The following is a 22,030-nucleotide window of genomic DNA, read 5'->3' as shown; positions in this document are numbered from 1 at the left end:
TGGTTTGGGTTTTTAGTGTTTAGGCTGTGAGGAGATAACATACTATCTTTTTTACCGCCTGTTTAATGCCTTTTGATGATCGATCCACCACAGATCACTCATCAGAGGGCACCACACCGCAAGTGGAAACAAAAAAGCAGAGAGTGGGACGCGCCTGGATCCCTTTATTACACCTGAAAGAGGAGGCATGGTGGTGAGGAGGAGAGGCCAAAGTGCAGGTTTGAGCACATAAAGAACTGTCAGGTATTTATTTATTACAGGTATTTATATAGTGCAGTTCATTGTTTTACCTTCTTAGAAAACCATCATACTTTGCCAATGCTCTTCTTCTGTACCTGCCATGGTAGGACACAAAATTCTGCAAATTAAACTTAATCCCAAAAGGCGAAGTTACAATTGATTTTTTTTTTGGGGGGGGGGGGCGGTGAGAGGTACCTGCTCCCCCTTCCGGCTAGAGTTACCACCTCATCCCTTTGAGCCCAGAACACCCAGAGTTGCCACCTCATTCCTTTGAACCCAAAACACATATTAATTACACAGGTTCTTCGGCTGATTAAGGTGGTAATTAAACTCACTTAGTGCCTTATCTGCATTAAATTAGCCTCAGAAACTGTGTAATTCATATGTGTTCGGGTTTAAAGGGATGAGGTGGCAACCCTACTTCTGGCTCAGATCGCTGGGGCAATCTGGGCCAGAGGTTCTGCCCCCCTCCTTCCCCGCAGTCTTATGGGACATATCACAGGTCCCAGAAGATGACAGGAGCATTTACAAAGCGCAGCACAACCTGTGCATGCACAGTAGGAAACCGGCTGTGAAGCTAAAAGGCGTCACTTCCTGTTTCCCTTACTGTAGATGCCAGCAGGGCCAGTACAAGGGGTGGGCAGAAGGGGCGGATGCCCTGGGCGGAACCATTTACTGGAGGAAGGGGGGCGCAGTAGAGGCCACGCTACAGACCGATTTGATCTGTGGCTGCAGCGCTCCCCTCCCACCTCCTCCTCTTGTTTGACATACAGCGCCGGGAGCGCTGTGTGTCACACAGCTAGGTCTGTGTGTATGTTCGGCGGCACCGTAACAAGGTCCCGCCCCACTAGACTGGCTCATGTGGTGGCAGATTGAATCAGTGTTCCACCTATCACACGAGCCAGTCTAGGGGGGTGGGAACTTGTTACGGCGCCGCCGAACACACACACAGACCCAGCTGTGTGACACACAGCACTGTGGGAGATGTCGGCTGTGTGATCCATCCAGGGCAGGCTATGGTGAGTCTGCATTCATAGGCAAAGTGAGGCTGAAAATATGGTCACAGAGAGAGAGGCTGCGATTATGGTATCACAGGCTGTGATTATGGTAGCAGAGGCTGCGATTATGGGCACAGAGGCTGCGATTATGGGCACAGAAAGGCTGCAATTATGGGCACAGAGGCTGCGATTAGGGGCACAGAGGCTGCGATTAGGGGCACAAAGAGAGAGAGGCTGAAATTATGGGCACAGAGAGGCTGCAATTATGATCACAAGGGTGCGATTATGGTCACAGGGAGGCTGCAATTATGGGCACAGAGGCTGCGATTATGGGCACAGAGAGGCTGCAATTATGGGCACAGAGGCTGTGATTATGGGCACAGAGGCTGCGATTATGGGCACAGAGAGAGAGAGGCTGAAATTATGGGCACAGAGAGAGAGGCTGAAATTATGGTCACAGAGAGGCTGCGATTATGGTCACAGAGGGGCTGCGATTATGGGCACAGAGAGGCTGCAATTAAGGGCACAGAGAGAGAGGCTGAAACTATGGGCACAGAGAGGCTGCGATTATGGGCACAGTGAGGCTGCAATTATGGGCATAGTGAGGCGGCATTGATGGGCACAGCGGTAGGCTGCATTTGATGGGCACTGGTGAGACTGCATTGATCTCTTGTATCATGTCTGCAGTCTCTGAGGGGAGTTTGCTTAATTAGCACTGGTATTGGTAATATGCAGCAGAAGGGGGTTAATGCACTGTCACTGATGCATTAGTATAGATCCCATCGTCTGTAGGCGCTGTAGCTTTTCACAGGGGGGGGGGGTGCAGTTTTTCATCTTCGCCCTGGGCACCGGATGACCTTGTCCCGGCACTGGATGCCGGTGCCTGCACCCAAAGCTGAATAAAGAATCGGCTCAGGTGAGGGCATACTAAAAGTCAGCAGTATTTGTATCTGCTGACTTATATTTGTTTTTTTGGGGGGGCAGTAGTTCCCCTGTAACATTTCCAGTCAACAGAACACTTCTTCCTCCATGGTCAGCAGTATGGTTACAGTACATCTTCCATGCAATCAGATCTGCCAGCTCATATCAAACACATTTGAATTCCATAGATTCTGGGGCTGAATTAGGCTGTAATTAGATCTTCTCTTGCCATGCCTGTATTTAATTAATCCATATGTCAGCCCTGCCTGCAGCATGTTAGATAAAAGGTTCCCTAGGTTGTAAAGGATAATATCAAACCTTTGTCTGTCTTATGTTATATTTATCTCTGAACTGTCACCACAGGTTGGTGCTGGTTTGTATCATGGCCAATGTTGGTTGTTTATCCACTTCAGCTCCAGAAGATTTACCCCCTTCATGACCAGCCATATTTTGCGATACGGCACTGCGTTACTTTAACTGACATTTACGCGGTTGTGCGACGCTTTACTCAAATAACATTTTTTTTCCCTACAAATAGTGCTTTCTTTTAGCGGCATTTGATTACCTCTGTGGTTTTTATTTTTGCACTATAAACAGAAAAAGACCAACAATTTTGAAAAAAAAAAACAATATTTTTTACTTTCTGCTATAAAACACATTCAATGAAAAAATGTAAAAAATCAAATTTCTTCATCAATTTAGGCCAATATGTTCTCTGCTACATAGTTTTGGTAAAAAAAAAATCCCAATAAGCTTATATTGATTGGTTTGTGCAAAAGTTATAGCATCTAAAAACTATGGGATAGATTTATGGAATTGTTTTTTTTTTTTTTTTTTTTTGCTGGTAATGGTGGCGATCAGTGACTTATAGTGGGACTGCGAAATTGTGGCGGACAAATCAGAAACTAAGTGACACTTTTTAGGAACCAGTGACACCAATACAGTGATCAGTGCTAAAATTATGCATTGACACTGTACTAATGACACTGGCTGGGAAGGGGTGATGAAAGGGTTAAATGTGTGCCTAAAATGTGCTTAAAGTGGTGTTCCGGCCGAAATTATACTTTTTAAATAAAAATACACCTATAATACGCAAGCTTAATGTATTCTAGTAAAGTTAGTTTGTAAACTAAGGTCTGTTTTGTTAGTTTATAGCAGTAGTTTGTTATTTCATAAACTTACAGCAGGCCGTGGGCATCTTAAGTGTGGGCATCTGAAGCCAGACTGTATTTCTTCCTGGATCTCATCCTTGCAGATCTCGCACATGCTCAGTGCAGCACAAGCAGTGTAATAGGTTTCAGGTCAGGTTTCCATAGCAACGACAGTGTCAGAGGAAGTTGCCGCCCCTTCCCAGAAGGCATTGCAAACAGGAAATGATGCGATGGGCCACGGCCAGGGAGGAGGAAGTGAAAAATGAATACAGCAGATATACAGTAGGTGCTGAGAAAATTTTTTTTTAAATATCCAATTTGTTTACAGTGCACAGTTTAGTGAGGGATGCTGAAGAGTTGTAAAAGTGGGTGGAACTCCACTTTAATAACTGTGGGGGAGGTGCTTGTACTATGGGAAGGCAAAGATCCGTGTCCCTGCTTAGCAGAAACACAGGATCACTACCTTCCCTACTGACAGAACGACAGTCTGCCTTGTTTACATCAGCAGACCACCATTCTGCTTCTTTCCCGAACGATCAACGGGTCCTGACGGAAATCGAGTCTGCCGCACCCACTGATTGGCTCCTGCTGTGTTCAACCACAGCGGGAGCAGGCCGCCGGCGGTGCACGATCCAGACCCGGAAGTGTTAGATCATGTACTAGTTATGTGATCTGGCAGAGAGCAGCTGCCTGCTGCAGTATATGTGGGTGGGGCGGTTGCTAAGCATTTAAAGGGTAACTTCACTTTCGTGGAAAACAAATCTAGCAAATAAAAATATATACGGTGCCTTGCAAAAGTATTCGCCCCCCTTGGCTTTTTACCTATTTTGTTACATTACAGCCTGTAGTTCAATGTTTTTTTTAATCTGAATTATATGTGATGGATCAGAACACAATAGTCTAAGTTGGTGAAGTAAAATTAGAAAAATATATACATAAAACTATTTTTCAGAAATAAAAACCTGATAATTGGCATGTGCGTATGTATTCACTCCCTTTGTTATGAAGCCCATAAAAAGCTCTGGTGCAACCAATTACCTTCAGAAGTCACATAATTAGTGAAATGATGTCCACCTGTGTGCAATCTAAGTGTCACATGATCTGTCATTACATATACACACCTTTTTGAAAGGCCCCAGAGGCTGCAACACCTAAGCAAGAGGCACCACTAACCAAACACTGCCATGAAGACCAAGGAACTCTCCAAACAAGTAAGCGACAATGTTGTTGAGAAGTACAAGTCAGGGTTAGGCTATAAAAAAATATCCAAATCTTTGATGATCCCTAAGAACACCATCAAATCTATCATAACCAAATGGAAAGAACATAGCACAACAGCAAACCTGCCGAGAGACGGCTGCACACCAAAACTCACGGACCGGGCAAGGAGGGCATTAATCAGAGAGGCAGCACAAAGACCTAAGGTAACCCTGGAGGAGCCGCAAAGTTCCACAGCAGAGACTGGAGTATCTGTACATAGGACGACAATAAGCCGTACGCTCCATAGAGTTGGGCTTTATGGCAGAGTGGCCAGAAGAATGCCATTACTTTCAGCAAAAAACAAAATGGCACGTTTTGAGTTTGCAAAAAAGGCATGTGGGAGACTCCCATAATGTATGGAGGAAGGTGCTATGTCTGGCGCAAACCAAACACATCACACCACCCAAAGAACACCATCAGTCGGGACTGGGAAACTGGTCAGAGTTGAGGAAAAGATGGATGGTGCTAAATACAGGGATATTCTCGAGCAAAACTTGTACCACTCTGTGTGTGTTTTGAGGCTAGGACGGAGGTTCACCTTCCAGCTGGACAATGACCCCAAACACACTGCTAAAGCAACACTTGAGTGATTTAGGGGAAACGCGTAAATGTGTTGGAATGGCCTAGTCAAAGCCCAGACCTCAATCCAATAGAAAATCTGTGGTCAGACTTAAAGAATGCTGTTCACAAGCGCAAACCATCCAACTTGCAGGAGCTTTAGCAGTTTTGCAAGGAGGAATGGGCAATAATCCCAGTGGTAAGATGTGGCAAGCTCATAGAGATTTATCCAAAGTGACTTGGAGCTTTGATAGCCGCAAAAGGTGGCTCTACAAAGTATTGACTTTTGGGGGGGTGAATAGTTATGCACATTGACTTTTTCTGTTATTTTGTCCTTTTTGTTGTTTGCTTCACAATAAAAAAAAAAAAATCTTCAAAGTTGTGGGCATGTTCTGTAAATTAAATGATGCAAATCCTTAAACAATCCATGTTAATTCCAGGTTGCGAGGCAACAAAACACGAAAAATGCCAAGGGGCTAAATACTTTTGCAAGGCACTGTAGCATATAAAATTGCTAGACCAGCCATATTGTAATTTAAAGTGATTGTGAAAGTAAAAGTTTTTTTTTAACCTTAATGCATTCTCTACCCGATCTGTATCCAGCGCTGTGCATATCTGCAGTAGCTCTTCTCCCCATCCGCTCTTGCTGCTGTCAGTCAAAACCGGTGAGCAGAGAGCAGGGGAGGGGCCAAGCCAGGCTGTGTGTCTGAATAGACGCAAACAGCCCAGCTTGGGAGCAAGCTTGGGTTTCCTATGGGGGCACTTGGTGGGGGGGAGAAGTCAGGAGTGTCAACAGGGGACCCAAAAAGAGGAGGATCTGGGCTGCTCTGTGCAAAACCCCTACACAGAGCAAATAAGTATGACATGCTTGTTATTTAAAAAAAAAAAAATCTTCTGTTGCGAGTAAAATACAGGAAATAAATTACAAAGTCATCTCAAGATGGTATCGCTGTTCCTGGATACTACACAAAATATTTCAAAATTCATCAGACCAATGTTGGCGATGTCTATCTCATGTAGGCCCCAGGCAACATATATGGTGGGGTTGCCTGCCTTGCACCCATTTTGGGACAATGTTTTTAAAATATACAGTGTTTTTGCCTCAGAGACAGTGCCCCAAACTCCCAAAATAGCACTATATTAATATGTTCCCAGAATCTGTTTCAAAAGTTAAGAAGGGGATTTTTCATTTCTTTTTAGTGGCTGCCAGGGCAATAATCCTGAGATATTGGAAATCCCAGCACACTCCTTCATTAACAGAATGGATAACTGAATTAAATAAGCTCATGAGAATAGAAGAACTATCGGCGCAATTACACAACCGATATTCTAATTTCCAGGACACATGGCTCCCCTGGATATCTTTTATGGAAAACTGACTGGGCACCTTGTCGACAGGCTCATATCATTTTTTTTCCCTCTTCTACTTTTCCTCTTTTTCTTTGTCTTTTCTTATATTTAATGTTTAATTTTGAATGCACACTTGCACTTCAATTCTAATATTTTTATGGCAAACTATGTTAATATTCATGGACATTCATGGACATGAATAGATATTCATGGACATGCAGCCCCAGACCATGACACTCCCACCACCATGCTTGACTGTAGGCAAGACACACTTGTCTTTATACTCATCACCTGGTTGTGAGATACTGTATATTTGTTGTTCCGAATTTATTTGTATTTTCGGAATTTCTGTCATTCTTTTGTTAATCTGGGAAGACTGGCTATATTCATTTTAACTAGGGCCGTGGAAATTAAAAATTAATTCCTCGATTAATCGTTAATTTTTTTTGCTGATCAAAATTTTTTTGATCGGTAGGCTGCCTGCCCTGGGGCCTCTTTGGGCCAAGTTGTGGCAGCAGCGCAGCGCTCCGCTCCCTCCTCCTCCTCCACTATATGTCATACACAGTCTGCGGGCATCTCCCGCTGTGTGTCTCGGAGCTGAGTGTGAAAACTTTGGCCGCGCTGTGAGAAAAGTCCCGCCCTCGATGCCCGCAGACTGTGTAATCCAGGCACAGGCACTGACTACAGTGAGGCTGCGATTATGGGCACGGTGAGACTGCATTATGGGCACAGTGAGACTGCATTATGGGCATGGTGAGACTGCATTATGGGCATGGTGAGACTGCATTATGGGCACGGTAAGGCTGCCATTATAGGCACGGCGAGGCTGCGATTATGGGCACGGTGAGACAGCATTATGGGCATGGTGAGACAGCATTATGGGCACGGTGAGGCTGCGATTATAGGCACGGCAAGGCTGCGATTATGGGCACGGTGAGACAGCATTATGGGCACGGTGAGGCTGCGATTATGGGCACAGTGAGGCTGCGATTATGGGCACAGTGAGGCTGCGATTATGGGCACAGTGAGACTGCATTATGGGAACGGTGAGGCTGCGATTATGGGCACGGTAAGTCTGAGATTATGGGCACGGTGAGACTGCATTATGGGCACGGTAAGGCTGCGATTATGGGCACGGTGAGGCTGCGATTATGGGCACAGTAAGGCTCCAATTATGGGCACAGTGAGGCTGCGATTATGGGCACGGTAAGGCTGAGATTACGGGCACGATGAGGCTGAGTTTATGACGTGTGACGTCCTAGCCATGCCCCGCTATGTCCGGCTTCGGCTGTTGCCATAACAACGGTGCTTAATCAGCTAAAAGTATTGGGATCTGTATGTGTTTATAATTAATCAAAATTAGTCAATTAATCGATAAAAAAATCGATTATTCGAACACAAAAATTTTAATCAGTAACAGCCCTAATTTTATCGTGTTAGTAATAATAATTAGGAATTGAAAATTTTATTTCACTTTTAAACCTTACCTGTAGTTTTTGCAATATGTTTCTATTTCATATGTAGTGCATTTTTTATAATAATGAAAAATGTTAACCACATGCCACCAAATCAAGTACCTGCTTAACATTTGGCTTCAAGTGGTTGTACCGGGGTGATTCCTGCTAAGCAGCCTGTCTGCTGTTATTGCAAGAAGCGGGCGGGGACGTACCCCCCCTCCCGCCACCTTCCGTGGGTTGCCATGACTCTTTCGTCCCACCAGGAGACCCGTGCCACCAGCCGGCATGTCCGAAAGCTGGCCGGAGACCTGAACAAAGCCGGAATTGGCTTTGATCGGGTCTCGGCTGTAGTAACCCGGAAGCGATGTAATGGGGTCTATTGCTGTCACAGTAATAAAAGTCATAACAAAAAAATAAAAATTACTACATTTATAGCAACAGTGTAAAAATAAAAAAAATTGGATAATTTAAAAATTGAAACAAAAATAATACATTTAAAGTGCCCCTGTCCTCCCCATGCTAGCGCGCAAAGGCAAATGTGTGCGTCGGTCCTGAACGCAAGCAAACCGCGACCATCCCATACATGTGAGGTATCACTGCAAACATCAGATCATGGGCAATAATTCCAGCACTAGAAGTCCTCTGTACATCTAAAGTGGTAACCTGTAAAGGCTTTTAATGCGTCGCCTATGGATAGTAAAATGTATGTTGTTTGTTGCCGTTTTGCGGGCGTATGCAATTTTAAAGCATGAAGTGTTTGGTATCTATTTACATTTTTATATTTTACAAAAAAAAAAAAGGTTATGTATTTTGTTTTTTGCAATAAAATTGTAAAAAGTATAGTTTTAAAAAAAAAATTCCCACAAACTGCATTTATAAAACTGCTGCCCAAATACCGGGTGACATAAACAATTGCAAAACCACCAATTTATTCTCTAGGGCCTCAACTTAAAAAATATATATACTGTTTGGGGCTTCTAACTAATTTTCTATTAAAAAAAAAAAAATTTTCACATGTAAACAAAAAGTGCCAGAAAATGCCTGGTCTTCAACTTCAACAAAAAGAATCGTCTGATTATCCAAGAGTCTAGGACTACTGCGCTGCTCTCTCCGAATGAAACAAATGAATCCAAATTAACACGTATTCATTTGTTATGTTATTAAAGTGGTGTTCCGACCGAAATTATAATTTTTAAATAAAAATACCCCTATAATACACAAGCTTAATGTATTCTAGTAAAGTTAGTCTGTAAACTAAGGTCTGTTTTGTTCGTTTATAGCAGTTATTTTATAAACTTACAGCAGGCTGTGGCCATCTTAAGTGTGGGCATCTGAAGCCAGGCTGTATTTCTTCCTGCATCTCATCCTTGCAGATCTCGCACATGCTCAGTGCAGCACAAGCAGTGTAATAGGTTTCAGGTCAGGTTTCCATAGCAATGGCAGTGTCAGAGAAAGTTGCCGCCCCTTCCCAGAAGGCATTTCAAACAGGAAATGATGTGATGGGCCACGGACAGGGAGGCGGATGTGAAAAATGAATACAGCAGATATACAGTAGGTGCTGAGAAAAAAAATAAAAAAATATCCAATTAGTTTACAGTGCACAGTTTAGTGAGAGATGCTGAAGAGTTGTAAAAGTGGGTGGAACTCCACTTTAAGTTGAATTCGTTTCCCCATTCCCAACTGACTTTGTTGAGCCGTGCACATACAAATTAAACAAATGGTCTGAAATCCAATACAAAGAGAATCCTATTCGAATATCGAATATTGACACTACGCTCACTAGAATAAAAACAAATCAAGTCGGATCATTCATTATGGCTTTACGTTATTTCGGATCCTTTAAAAATGAACAAAAGGTCCAAACTATCGCATCATATCATCGGAATGAAACAAATGAATACCAATGAATTTGATGTTTTTGTTAAAATTTATTTCGGATTCGTTGAAATTCGTTACTACTGTGATCCGGAGATTTGGATACAGCCAAATCTCTGAATTTCGAATCGTAATGAAACAAATCACACATCTAGTAAATATTAGCTTGGTGGGGCAAGGAAAAAGTCTGTTTTCATTTAAAAGAGAAGTATGTTTTTTTTTTTTAAATTAAAGATTCATACTTACCTAGGTGGATGGAGCATCAGACCGATGCTGCATCTGTCCCCTGCCGCCTCTACACTGAAAACCGAGCGATCAAACATCGCTGTTGGCTCGGTTATCACAGATCCCCAAGAGGAGAGCTGCTGACTGTCAGTCAGTGTCTCTCCTCTCTGCTTTTTCATGCTCATTGGAGTGCTGAGCCGTGGAGGGGCGGGGAGCGACTCGCAGAGACTGCCATCAATCAAGGCAGCTGGCGGATCCAGACTTGGGAAGTCGGGATGACGTTCTGCCTCGACTGATCCTGGTGACGTCAGCGGAGAGTGGACTTCAGACCGCTCTCAGATGAAAACGGGTCACAGGAGTGCAAAAGGAATTTTCACTCCTGTGACCCAGAAGAGAAGCCCAGCCTAAAAAGCTCAGACTGGACTTCTCCTTTAAGTGTTTGGGCTTTCCTAAACCTTTAACTCCCAGGACCTACTATGTATGGGGCACCGTGGAGTTAAAACAAGCTACCAGCTGCAACAGCAGTCATTAGTTTGTATTAGAATATAACAGCTTCTCTCTTTGCAATAGAAGTGGTTTGGCTGAGTGAAACCACACCATCACATGTACGTCCGGCCAAGGTATAGCTTCCGACCCTCTCCCCTCAGTATGTTCCTCTATGAACACAGAATGCTTAGTTTACATCTGAGTTGCTCTCTGATAAGCCAGTCTGCAGTGGATTGCTTTTTTTTTTTTTTTGACAACCAATAGGAATACTGCGCTGCAACCGAGAACCTAGTGTTTGGCTTTCTGTTGCTGTGCAGCCCCATTTATTTAAATAGGTCACGTTTGGCGGTGATACTGGCTGCTGAATGCAGCAAGAGATAAGATTTTAGCCATGAAGCAAAGCATCACGGTTACAGCATATGTACACCCCTTCTGCAGCTTAAAGTATATGTAAATCCACACCTTGTAAAACGACCCATTCGGAAAGACAAAACATTTGTGCATACATATAAAAAACATTGTAAATAATTCACTCCCCCCCTTTTTTTTTTTATAAGTGGTCATATACCCTTTGTTCTCAGCTGCATAAAGATCTCAGAGAGCTGGGTGATGAGAAACAGCAGCACGCTAGTCTTCCCAGTGAATGGATGTGCAGAGGGAAGGTGTGTCAGGACAAGTCTGATCATTGGAGGAGAGCAAGCTGAATTCCCAGCACAACTAGAAAACTGACCACGCTGTGCTCTAATGCCTAGTGTGGTCAGTGTTTAATAGGAAAGCAGAGGGACTGGCAGGAACACCAGGGATTTCACACAAAGGAAGCAATACAAAGAGAACAGGATACTTTATCATACACGTACATGGCACAGCAGAAACATATCAGGAATGTGATATTTTGCGTTGATGTATTCTTTATGTTGGGGCGGTTGAGGGGTGGTAAAACCATGGCTAGTTTCACCACCTGCCGACCACAAGTGTAAACAAGCCCTTAAACTTGTCATACTTACCTGCTCTGTGAAGTGGTTTTGTACAGAGCAGCCCCAATCCTCCTCTTCTCGGTTCCCCCCCTGGTGCTGTGGGCCCCTCCTCCTTGCCGAGTGCCCCCATAGCAAGTAGGGGTGCAACGGATCAAAAAACTCACGGATCGGATCGATCCTCGGATAGGAGTCACGGATCGGATCATTTTCGGATCAGCAAAAAAAAAAAAAAAAACGACAAATCTTGTTACACCCACCAGAGTTTCAGATTTAAAAGCTATTTTCCACACAAAACAGAGCTTATATGCATAAATACAGTATTTGTCAATTGGACGGACTGTTTAGATGTTAAATTTTAAAAGCAGCAGCAAACCTGCTGACCTTACATGGTTGCTAATGTGACAGAACACCTCTGATTTTCACATTTAATGTTAAATGTGAAAATCAGAGGTGTTCTGTCACATTAGCAACCATGTAAGGTCAGCAGGTAAGCTGCTGCTTTTAAAATTTAACATCTAAACAGTCTATCTGATCTACAAATACTGTATTTATGCATATAAGCTCCGTTTTATGTGGAAAGTAGCTTTTAAATCTAAAACTCTGGTGGGTGTAACAAGATGTCCTCTTGCCCCCTTCTCACTCTATCATTACAGTAGTGTGCTGGAGTGTGGGGTGTAGCAAGATGGCGGCGACGAAACGTCACTTCCTGATGATACAGATGCCGCCACCGGGTGTACCAAGATGGCCGCCGCTCCGGAGCTAGGCCGAAGCCGCGGCCTTTCCTATGGCTGAGGCCGCCGAGCGCTTCGCGGATCGCGGGTGTGCCGATCCGCGGAGGTTGACCCGTACGGATCATGGATCAGTGACGATCCGTTGCACCCCTAATAGCAAGCGTGCCTGCCCGCTCCTGAGCCTGCTTTCTGCGTCCATAAGACACAGAGAGCATGGCTCATGCCCGGCCCCCCGCTCCTGCCTCACTGGCTGTGATTGACAGTAGCAGGAGTCAATGGCTCCTGCTGCTGCATCTCAGCCAATCAGGAGGGAGAAACCTGGGAGAGCCTCGGGTTATGTGCACATCGTTGGATCAAGATCAGCTTAGGTAAGTATTGGGGGGGCTAAGGGGGAGCTGCACACTGAAGGCTTTTTTCTTCATGCATGCTGCGCAAAATCACGTTATTGTTCGTGATTTCGCGAGGTCCGGATAGCAGGCGCACGCCTGCCGCAAGCTCCGTGAGTCCGACCGCAGGTCCCGCGGATTCGATGTCCGCGGGGATACCTGTAATCATCTCACGGAGAGGAAGAACAGGGAAATGCTGATATAAACAAGCATTTCCCCGTTCTGCCTAGTGACTGGACACTGATCACATTTTGTAGACGCTATAACTTTTGTGCAAACCAATCAATAAACGCTTATTGCATTTTTTTTTTACCAAAATAATGTAGAAGAATACGTATCGGCCTAAACTGAGGAAAAAAAATGTTTTTTTATATATTTTTTGGGGGTATTTATTATAGCAAAAAGTAAAAAATATTGCTTTTTTTTCAAAATTGATCAGTTAAAGCGACGCAGTGCCGAATCGCAAAAAGTGCTCTGGTCTTTGGCCAACCAAATGGTCCGGGGCTGAAGTGGTTAAAGTTACAAATATTTTTTATTTATTAACTCAAATATTTTAGATTTAGTTGACAATTTGAAGAATATATTGTGTTTGTGTGCACTAAAAAAAAGGTGTGTTTTTCTTATTGATGTAATAAACAAAAATGATGTATTTTGGGGGCCCTTAATACATTTAAAAGTGCTCTTGAAAAAAATTGGTTTGGCAGCAAAAGCTTCAGGCAAGGACATGGTCGGACAAGGGCGGACCGACCACTGAGCCACTCGGGCACTGCCCGAGTGCCCTGGGCCACTAGGGGGCCCCATCAGGGTTGCCAGCCTCAGTAAAACCAGGGACAGCATGTAAAAATCTGTGTTTTTTTTACATCTGTCTCTGAAATGTCCCTTACCGACATCCTTTTGGTCTAAAAATCCCGAAATTATAGCTGCCCCACCTCTCCAGTACCTTCTCAGCCAATAGAAACATGTCTGTGTATACTGTGTGTACATGTATGTGTATACTGTGTGATTGTATACTGTGTGTGTGTGTATACTGTGTGGCCCATAATCTCTGATTGCCTGGGGGCCCCATAATCTCCTATTGCCCAGGGGCCCCATGAGTTGTCAGTCCGCCCCTGTGGTTGGATTAAAGCAGTAATAACAATTGTGGCTTTTATGTTGCTATTGTTATTTTAGCTTCTGATTAAGTATTATTTATGTTTTCAAGGTCAGCATTGCACAGTTAGTGTTCATTTCCTGACAGTGACAGTGTTTGGCTGTACGAGGGAGGGGTATATGAAGACAGATATAGACCTTTCCTATGACCTGACCATGAGATTATCTGCTGAGATGTCACTTTCACCTACTATAAGGAATATTCCTATAGCTATTGCTGGTCATGCTTCACAATCTTGGCTTTGCATAAATGTAGCCTTTTCCTATATAAACATTTCTTAGATTCTTTATGTAGGGCAGTTCCTATGTCTGTTATCTGTGCAGACTAAAAGATTTGTGGAATATTGCAAAACAAGACTTTTTCATTGTTTTAACTGAAGTCCAACTTCTGGTTATTTTTTTTTTTTTTTAATAGATAGCCAAACAAAAGATAAAAATAAATAAATAAATAAATAAATAAATAAATAAATAAATAAAATAAAAACTGTCCATCCTCAGATGTCTTCCGTCTTAATTGTTCATTGACCCAATCATTGACGTCAATCATCGAGGAAGACATTCATTCTGTGTCATTCAACCCAAAAGACTGAGGACAACCTTTTTAAGAGGGGGGGGGGGGGCAGGGGGGGTTAGATGAGTCACTTGTTTGGCCACTAGTTGGAGCCCTCCCTTAAAATATATGTAGTGGGCTAGGTCAGAGGGTTACAGAGTCCAAGTGGAGAATCTAAGAAGAAGGGAGTAGGGCTCTAAAGCTGGCTCCCATGGAACTTGGTGTGGCCCTTACTACTGTGATTTGGGGACTGGACAGAGAGTGCCCGACCTGGGAAAGTGCTTACAAGCACTACCAGAATAGGTGAGAAATTGTATTCCCTAAAGTTGTGGAAGTAAAGTTCTGAAAATGTATCAGACTTGCCTCTTCTTGTTACTGATGGGCTTTTCCTTAAGTTGGTATCTGGCTTGGCTAGGAAGAATGCAGGGTGAAGTGTTGGACATGGTACTGTTACATAGTTACATAGTTAGTAAGGTTGAATAAAGACACCAGTCCATCCAGTTCAACCTGAATATCAGGTTGAACTGGATGGACCCAACCCTGTAGCACACTGGTGTTTAGGCAGGGTTGCTAACAAATTTAGTTCGTCAGGTGGTAATTATCCTGGTTAATTGTTAGAGATCAATTGATTCCTCCCTAAATTCTGGAATTGCTGCACCTTTTCTCTTCTGTCACTAGGTGGTGCTGTGGCTGGTGACATTAGAATGACAGGGGCTTAGCAAGGTCAGATTATGAATGGATGGAGTGTCTCAGCCAATTGGCAGGGGTTTCTTTAATCCCTTGGCCAGCTAGGAGAGCCTATTTATTTGGGTGGAGTCAAGGGATTGGGGTTCTGTGCCACCTGGATGGCTGTCTGCGTGGACGTGTGTTATATCCCCCGGTTTGCTGAGGCCTCTCCCAGGGACACCTGGCTGCTTGGCTGCCTGAGGCCTATCCAGGAGCAGGAGAAGCAGCGTAGGGTTGGGACTGCAGGATTGGAGTCCAACCGAGTTGTGAAGGTTCAGTCGAAAGGGGAACCCATAGTGGTCGGTGGTAGAGGAGGGGAAGCTGTCGCTACTACAGGACCATCCACCTTGTTACCAGAGACTACTGTGAGTAAACTGAAGCAAGTAACTGAGTTGTCTTCTCACCAGCCAGAGACAGTGAAGAAGTGGGAAAGCATCAGCAAGTGCCAAGCCAGGGACCCAGCAGGATAACCGGGGTGACGCTTGAGGAGTATACAGCTAGAGTATAGAGCTCAAGGGTATCCAGTGATGACTGGAAGCTGGAAGTCTAGTGAGAGACTGGGAGCGCAGTGAGTGAAGTTCTACAGTGGGATACTGTGAGATGGGTAAAGAACTGTTCTGTGTTACCAAGAGTTATGTACAACTACCTTTAGAGACTGTTGCAAGATTATGTTGTCATAGGAGACAGCAGTCCTACCTATACAAAAGTGTTATCCGGTTGGAGGCCTTCCACTGTATAGCTGTCTACCTATAGAAGTCTTGGAGTCTGCCAATTATCATTGCATCTACTCAAGGGTGTCCTGGCCCTAACCCTCTCTCCCACAGTTCTGTTAAGAGACAATAAATCTCTTGTTCGCATTCAAAAAGTGAATGGCGCCCATCTTTTCTTCTTGCATCACACCCACCATGCCTGGTAACCCGCTCTACAAGGAAGGATGTCAGCTCTCCCTAACCCTTGACGTCACCATTAGGCCTCTGGGGCACGGGACATTGCTACGCTATAAATCAGCTAGGTTGTCTGCCACTTATCAGAACTAAATTTGGCTAGTAGCCCCCGTTTAGGATAGGGTGGCTATACTGTAAGGATGTAATGGGGGGGGGGGTCCTTAGTGTTGTAGGGCCTTAATAATGCAGATATCAGCTCCACCTTCCACATCACTGAGGATCATCCACCAATGGACCAATGGACCATCCGCCAATGGACAAAATCTGAGGATGAAAAGGACCCTAGGCATCCCATGACCATGACCAGCCTAAAGACATTTGGGAATGCATCTGTTTACATCAAACTACCTCTGATCCGTCACGTTTAGGTCAGAAAAAAACAGAAAAGGATGCAGCTTTTCCATTTTTTTTCTAACTTAGATGGACTGTATTCAAAGCTAAAACTTTTTTTTAAGTTTTGATTTAGTTTTTGGCACTTTTCTGTCGTTGGGATGGGAATTGGTAACTGCACTGTATAAACTCTTTCTGCAGACCAATTCTCCCTAGGAATGAATGAGAGAGCAGAGCACAGTTGCAACCAATCAGAAAAGGATATCTTTCTGGGTCAGAGACAGGTGAATAGAAGATAGAAGGAAGGGCAAGGATGGTAAGGGAGGCTACAAAAAACTTTAGAACTTTGCTGATTACACAGTTCTAAAGCCTCGTACACACGATCGGATTTTCTGCAGACAAAAACCTCTGACTTTTGTCCGAAGGCGTGTGCCTGGATTTTGTCTTGCATACAAATGGCAAGGAATTGTCGGCCAACAAACACGAACGTACTGACGTACTACGTGGTTTTTCAGCTCTTTGGCGCCACCCTTTGGGCTCCTTCTGCTAATTTCGTGTCAGTAGAAGTTTGATAAGTGTTAATTCGCGCTTTTCATTTCATGCTTTTCATTTAGCGATTTTCTGTTCGAGCTTTTCATTTCATTTCCGAACGGCCGTTCGTCAACCGGACATGGAAACGGAGGAGATAACGTGTTATTTATTATTGGCCTTGGAGTTATTGTTTTGACCCAAGTCCAGCCCAGGAACAGGAGGAGGAGGAGTTCTTTGACCAAAAATTGGTTGCTTTATTAATCGTGACCAATTATGTCATATGCCTTTGCTGAGGGAGCTCCAGGAGAATAATCCAGATGATTTTTGGAATTATTTCCAGATGACGGACCCCTGCTTTTACCAACTCTTGACATTGTTGACCCCCTATATTAAGAAGCAGGACACATGCATGAGGCTTTTATTTTATTTTTGGTTGAATAATAATGATTTGATTTGTTATATTTTCTATATTTTTGGATGCATAGAATGCACTTTTTTGTTAAGTTCTATTGGCAGATAGCATGTCTAATTTTATTTGTTTTCTTTTTTGAATGCACAATAAAAAATTGTGGAGAATAATACTTGGCTATGTGTTTTACTTCAAATGATAGTTTGGGAGTAGTCAGTTACATTTAAAAAAATAGAATGTAAAATTGACAAGGGACACCAACATAGTTGTATCTCTAATCTTAAAAACTACAGGATAATGGTGTTGTGGTAACTTGCCCCAAAAAAAAAAAAAAAAAAAAAAAAAAAAAAAGCAAATTAATATTATTCTTGATATCACTAGAAAAAAAAAGCCTTTGAAAATGTGTTTGCAATAACTCCATCAGTATCACCAGCAATGCAGCTTCATTATTATCCCATTAAAGAAGAAGAGATTTCATAATTTGCCACGCCACGAATGTTAATTCTCTATTACAAACGCTAGTTTACAAGACCGACCGCTTCTGGCTCGTCCTTGCTTCCGAGCATGCGTGTTTGTACTTTGGACTTTTGTCCGACTGACTTGTGTACACACGCTCAGAAAATCGGACAACAGACATTTGTCCGTGGAAAATTTTAAAGCGTGCAATCCAACATTTGTCTGCGGAAAATCCGACAACAATTATCTGATGGAGCATACAAACGGTCGGATTTTCCGCCAACAGCCTGTCATCACACATTTCCCGTCGGAAAATCCGATCGTGTGTACGAGGCTTAACTGTGACTCACAGAGGGTGTTATGCCCCGTACACACGGTCGGACTTTGTTCGGACATTCCGACAACAAAATCCTAGGATTTTTTCCGACGGATGTTTGCTCAAACTTGTCTTGCATACACACGGTCACACAAAGTTGTCGGAAAATCCGATCGTTCTGAACGTGGTGACGTAAAACACGTACGTCGGGACTATAAACGGGGCAGTGGCCAATAGCTTTCATCTCTTTATTTATTCTGAGCATGCGTGGCACTTTGTCCGTCGGATTTGTGTACACACGGTCGGAATTTCCGACAACAAGGTCCTATCACACATTTTCCGTCGGAAAATCCGACCGTGTGTACGGGGCATTAGACTGCAACAGAGAGACCACTGATTTTTCAGTCCTGGTAGGGGACAGGATTTTTTACTCTAGCTGTGTGTACTTTCATACATAAACTTTCCAAAATTTTTATAGTGATGCACAAAAATGTTATTTTGATGACTTCAGAATTTCAATGTGGCTTTAAGCACAGAAAGTGGTTAACAATTGGAGCCACACTTAAGCCGACCATAGATGGATCGAAATTTTGCCAGTTTAGCAGGAACCATCCAAATTTTGATCCATCTATGGACAGGCTGGTTGTATTAAAGTTGATCCATCAATTGACTTCAGTTCAACCAGCCTGTTGGGTTTATAGCTGCCGGTCGCTAGCCTCCCTGCTGGCAGAACGAAATAGTGCTGCTGTGTTCATGGAGAAATCAAGCAATTTTCTTTCCTTTGCTGTGAAGGAAAGAAAATTGCATAATGTATGGCCTGCCTTATTTCTCTCAATATAGGTTTAATATAACTAAAGGCAAAACTTTTTTTTAGTTTTGGATAGAGGTAAGAAGGATTAGAATATCTATCAGTTCTTATTATATATTACAATAACTAATGGCAAAACCTATTTTTAAGTTTTGGACAGAGTTGAGATGGATTACAATACCCTGTCAGGTTTTTATTGCTGTCTGTGCCCCTGTTAAGAAGATTCACCCTCTCTATTTGTCCTGTTTACCATTTTCATTGAAAGTGAAAGTGAAAGAAAATCTTATTGTAGCACTAACTCACGGTGGAGCTGCTGGTTTAAAGCGGGCTGTTACCGTCACCTTGTTACCTGTAATTTCACCAACACCGGGTCTAGGAGTCTCCGTTGAGTTTACTGCGAGGCAATGTAGGCATCAGTCACTTAAGTACTTTTTCAATGCTTTAATGGGGATAACTGGAAGAAGTAGCAGGAAAGAGGTAGAAGGAGAGTTGCAGGGGTGTTCAAATACCTTTTCTTGGCGAAGCGTCAAGGAATTTAAATCTTTAAGATGAATGTATCCTCAGGATTAAATCTTTTGCCCGCCCGGATAGGTTTCTCTCACTGACCTAGCAGCCGGAACGCAGCACGAACAAAAAGTCTCTGCCACAGACTTTGGTGGGACAAACTCATACAATCCTCTGCCACAGGATGTAGTAGTTTTTGATAAACAGCAAACACAGTACCAGAACCTTTAAGCCGACCCGGCAGTACTTGTGTGGTAGGGCAATCTAGGATGCGTCCTCCAATTGAGTCACCAGGCCCCTCTCTAGACCAGCGCTCCGCATGGTCCCTTCCAAGACGGGTCATCCCTTGGATTCTTTTCAATTGTCCGGCTTCTTCCCGCAGGACAGACAGCACAGGACCATCCCAGCAGTAGCAGGCCCCAGACAGACTTCTGGGCCTATCCGCCCAACTGCAGCAGCGTAACCCTCCAAGCCGGAGGGCTACGAGATAGCACTCACTGACACATACCTCAAGGCCAAGAGGGCCACGAGGCAAAAAGCTCTCCAAAACATGGCGTCTGCCCCATAAATACCCTCTCCCAGAATGCAACTCAGAGAACCACCTCCGCCGAGTTATCTCCGGGACAGAAGAGCACTCATACACTTCAGCTTGTTGCTTTCCAACATTGACCCACGATGACAACGACACCCACAGGTGCAATGTAGAACTGCACACAATACAGCCAAGCTGGAACAGAGGCTAAACTAACCTTAGATTAAACCTGAACAATGTATAGCACAGATGATCCATTAAATTTACCTATAAACGGTAGATTAGAAATCTACCAGCGCTACATACTCCCCCCACTATAATAGACGTTGTCCCCAACGTCTGCCAAAATAACTCCCAAGCCTGAGAGTAGGTATTTGAATTTAGAACTTGGATGGAAAAGAGGAAAAGACAGTATAAAAATATTACAGTTTCAACATTTATACCATAACATATTCACATACCCTCACTATCTATTTTGCTGAAAAGCCTCACAGCTTGATAGGAGATCCGATGGTTCCTGAAAAAAACAAAGTTAGACACACAAAAATACACAGTATCATCACTAGACAAATTAGGAGCAAAGCCTCATTCCAGCAGAAGAATGACACTCTCTTCCCACAGATTTTCTTTCCTAGTTTTTTTTTTTATATGAACTAACACAAAACCCGACTTGAAAAGTCCATCCCTATCTCTGAGCAAACTGTATCTTTCCGATAAAGAAAATCCAATCAGCAAAAATCTTTAAATCTGAAGACGCTGGGATGAATATTATCTCTTGACCACGGAGATCTCTAAACACTGACACTATCTGACTACATACCCCAAAGTTCTTTTGCATAATCACCAATAAAACCGGGGAACTGGCAATGTCAGTTTCCTTCCCAGTTTATCTACCGTAGTGATAAAATACACAATGTCATCTTTTCCGGGTCTGCAAATGACCACCTTGTCAGCATAGATGTGACGGCCATAGTTCTAGTGTAGCTAACATCCATTGAAACGTTCATCCATGGCAACAGAATACCCAGCCTTCCAGAAAGGTTTTGGCACCGACAAATAGTCCCAAACAGCTTCACGGTACCATTGTTCCCAGTTGGTCTCAATTTCCTGCAAATTCTCCTGAGTAACATAGGGAAATTCCAGACCATATTCTGTGGCAACTCGTTTGGTGAGCACTCTCTGTAAGCGGGCAAGTTTAGGCAAAATTCTATTTTTCCCCAAGCCAGGAGGCACACAAGAGTTCAGTGATTTACTCACCATAGATCCGACGGGTGTCGGTTCAAACTTCAACAAACTATCAACTTTAGGCAATGTCTCTTTGGTAGTACTGTGCGGCTCCACACAAGGTGATGTCTTCCCAGAATCTAGAGCTATCCATTCTGAGAAAGTCAAGGCAGAAGCAACGTCTTCACCTTGGGCCCACAATAGTTCCTGTGACATTGTTTCAAACAAATCATCATCACCGGAGAGATCTGACATGGAATCTATCTCCGAGTCTCTCAACTCTTCTGCAGGCAAATGTTTACAAAGAGTCCCAGATATGTCCCCCTTTGATCTCTCACCCGTTCCTGATGTGGATTTCTCCGGATCCATGTATTTCTCCGGTTCGGGTAGTCTTTGGGGTAGGCCTCAACCACGGCCGCGGGAAGCCTTCACATATCTCACCTTCCTCTGGACAGGTGCAACGGGGATAGGTGTGGTAGAAGTAGAACTCCGATCCTCTCAGCACCATCATGAGGCCTCTCTTCTCCCTTGGCGCCAACACACACACACACGCGTCCCACGTGGCAACAAGTAGATTAGGCTCCTCCCGCTTGTTCCTCTGATCACGTAGCTCCGGGGCTTTTACTTCTCACCCACAGGCTACGCAGTCAGAAATAAAGTCCTGCAATTTAACCCCTTCTCTTCCTGGAAAAAGTGACAAAGTCCAGAAACCTCTTTTAACAGAAACTCCCGGTGAAATACTTCTCAGGGCTGTGGGAGGTTGACAGCTAACAATCCCGGACGAGCCCCCACATGTAGCACTAATTTACGGTGGAGCTGCTGGTTTAAAGCAGGCTGTTACCGTCACCTTGTTACCTGTAATTTCACCAACACCGGGTCTAGGGGTCTCTGTTGAGTTTACTGCGAGGCAATGTAGGCATCAGTCACTTAAGTACTTTT

Source organism: Aquarana catesbeiana, linkage group LG03 (assembly GCF_042186555.1).
Source record: "Aquarana catesbeiana isolate 2022-GZ linkage group LG03, ASM4218655v1, whole genome shotgun sequence".
Classification (NCBI taxonomy): Eukaryota; Metazoa; Chordata; class Amphibia; order Anura; family Ranidae; genus Aquarana; species Aquarana catesbeiana.
This window is presented reverse-complemented; position numbering follows the sequence as displayed.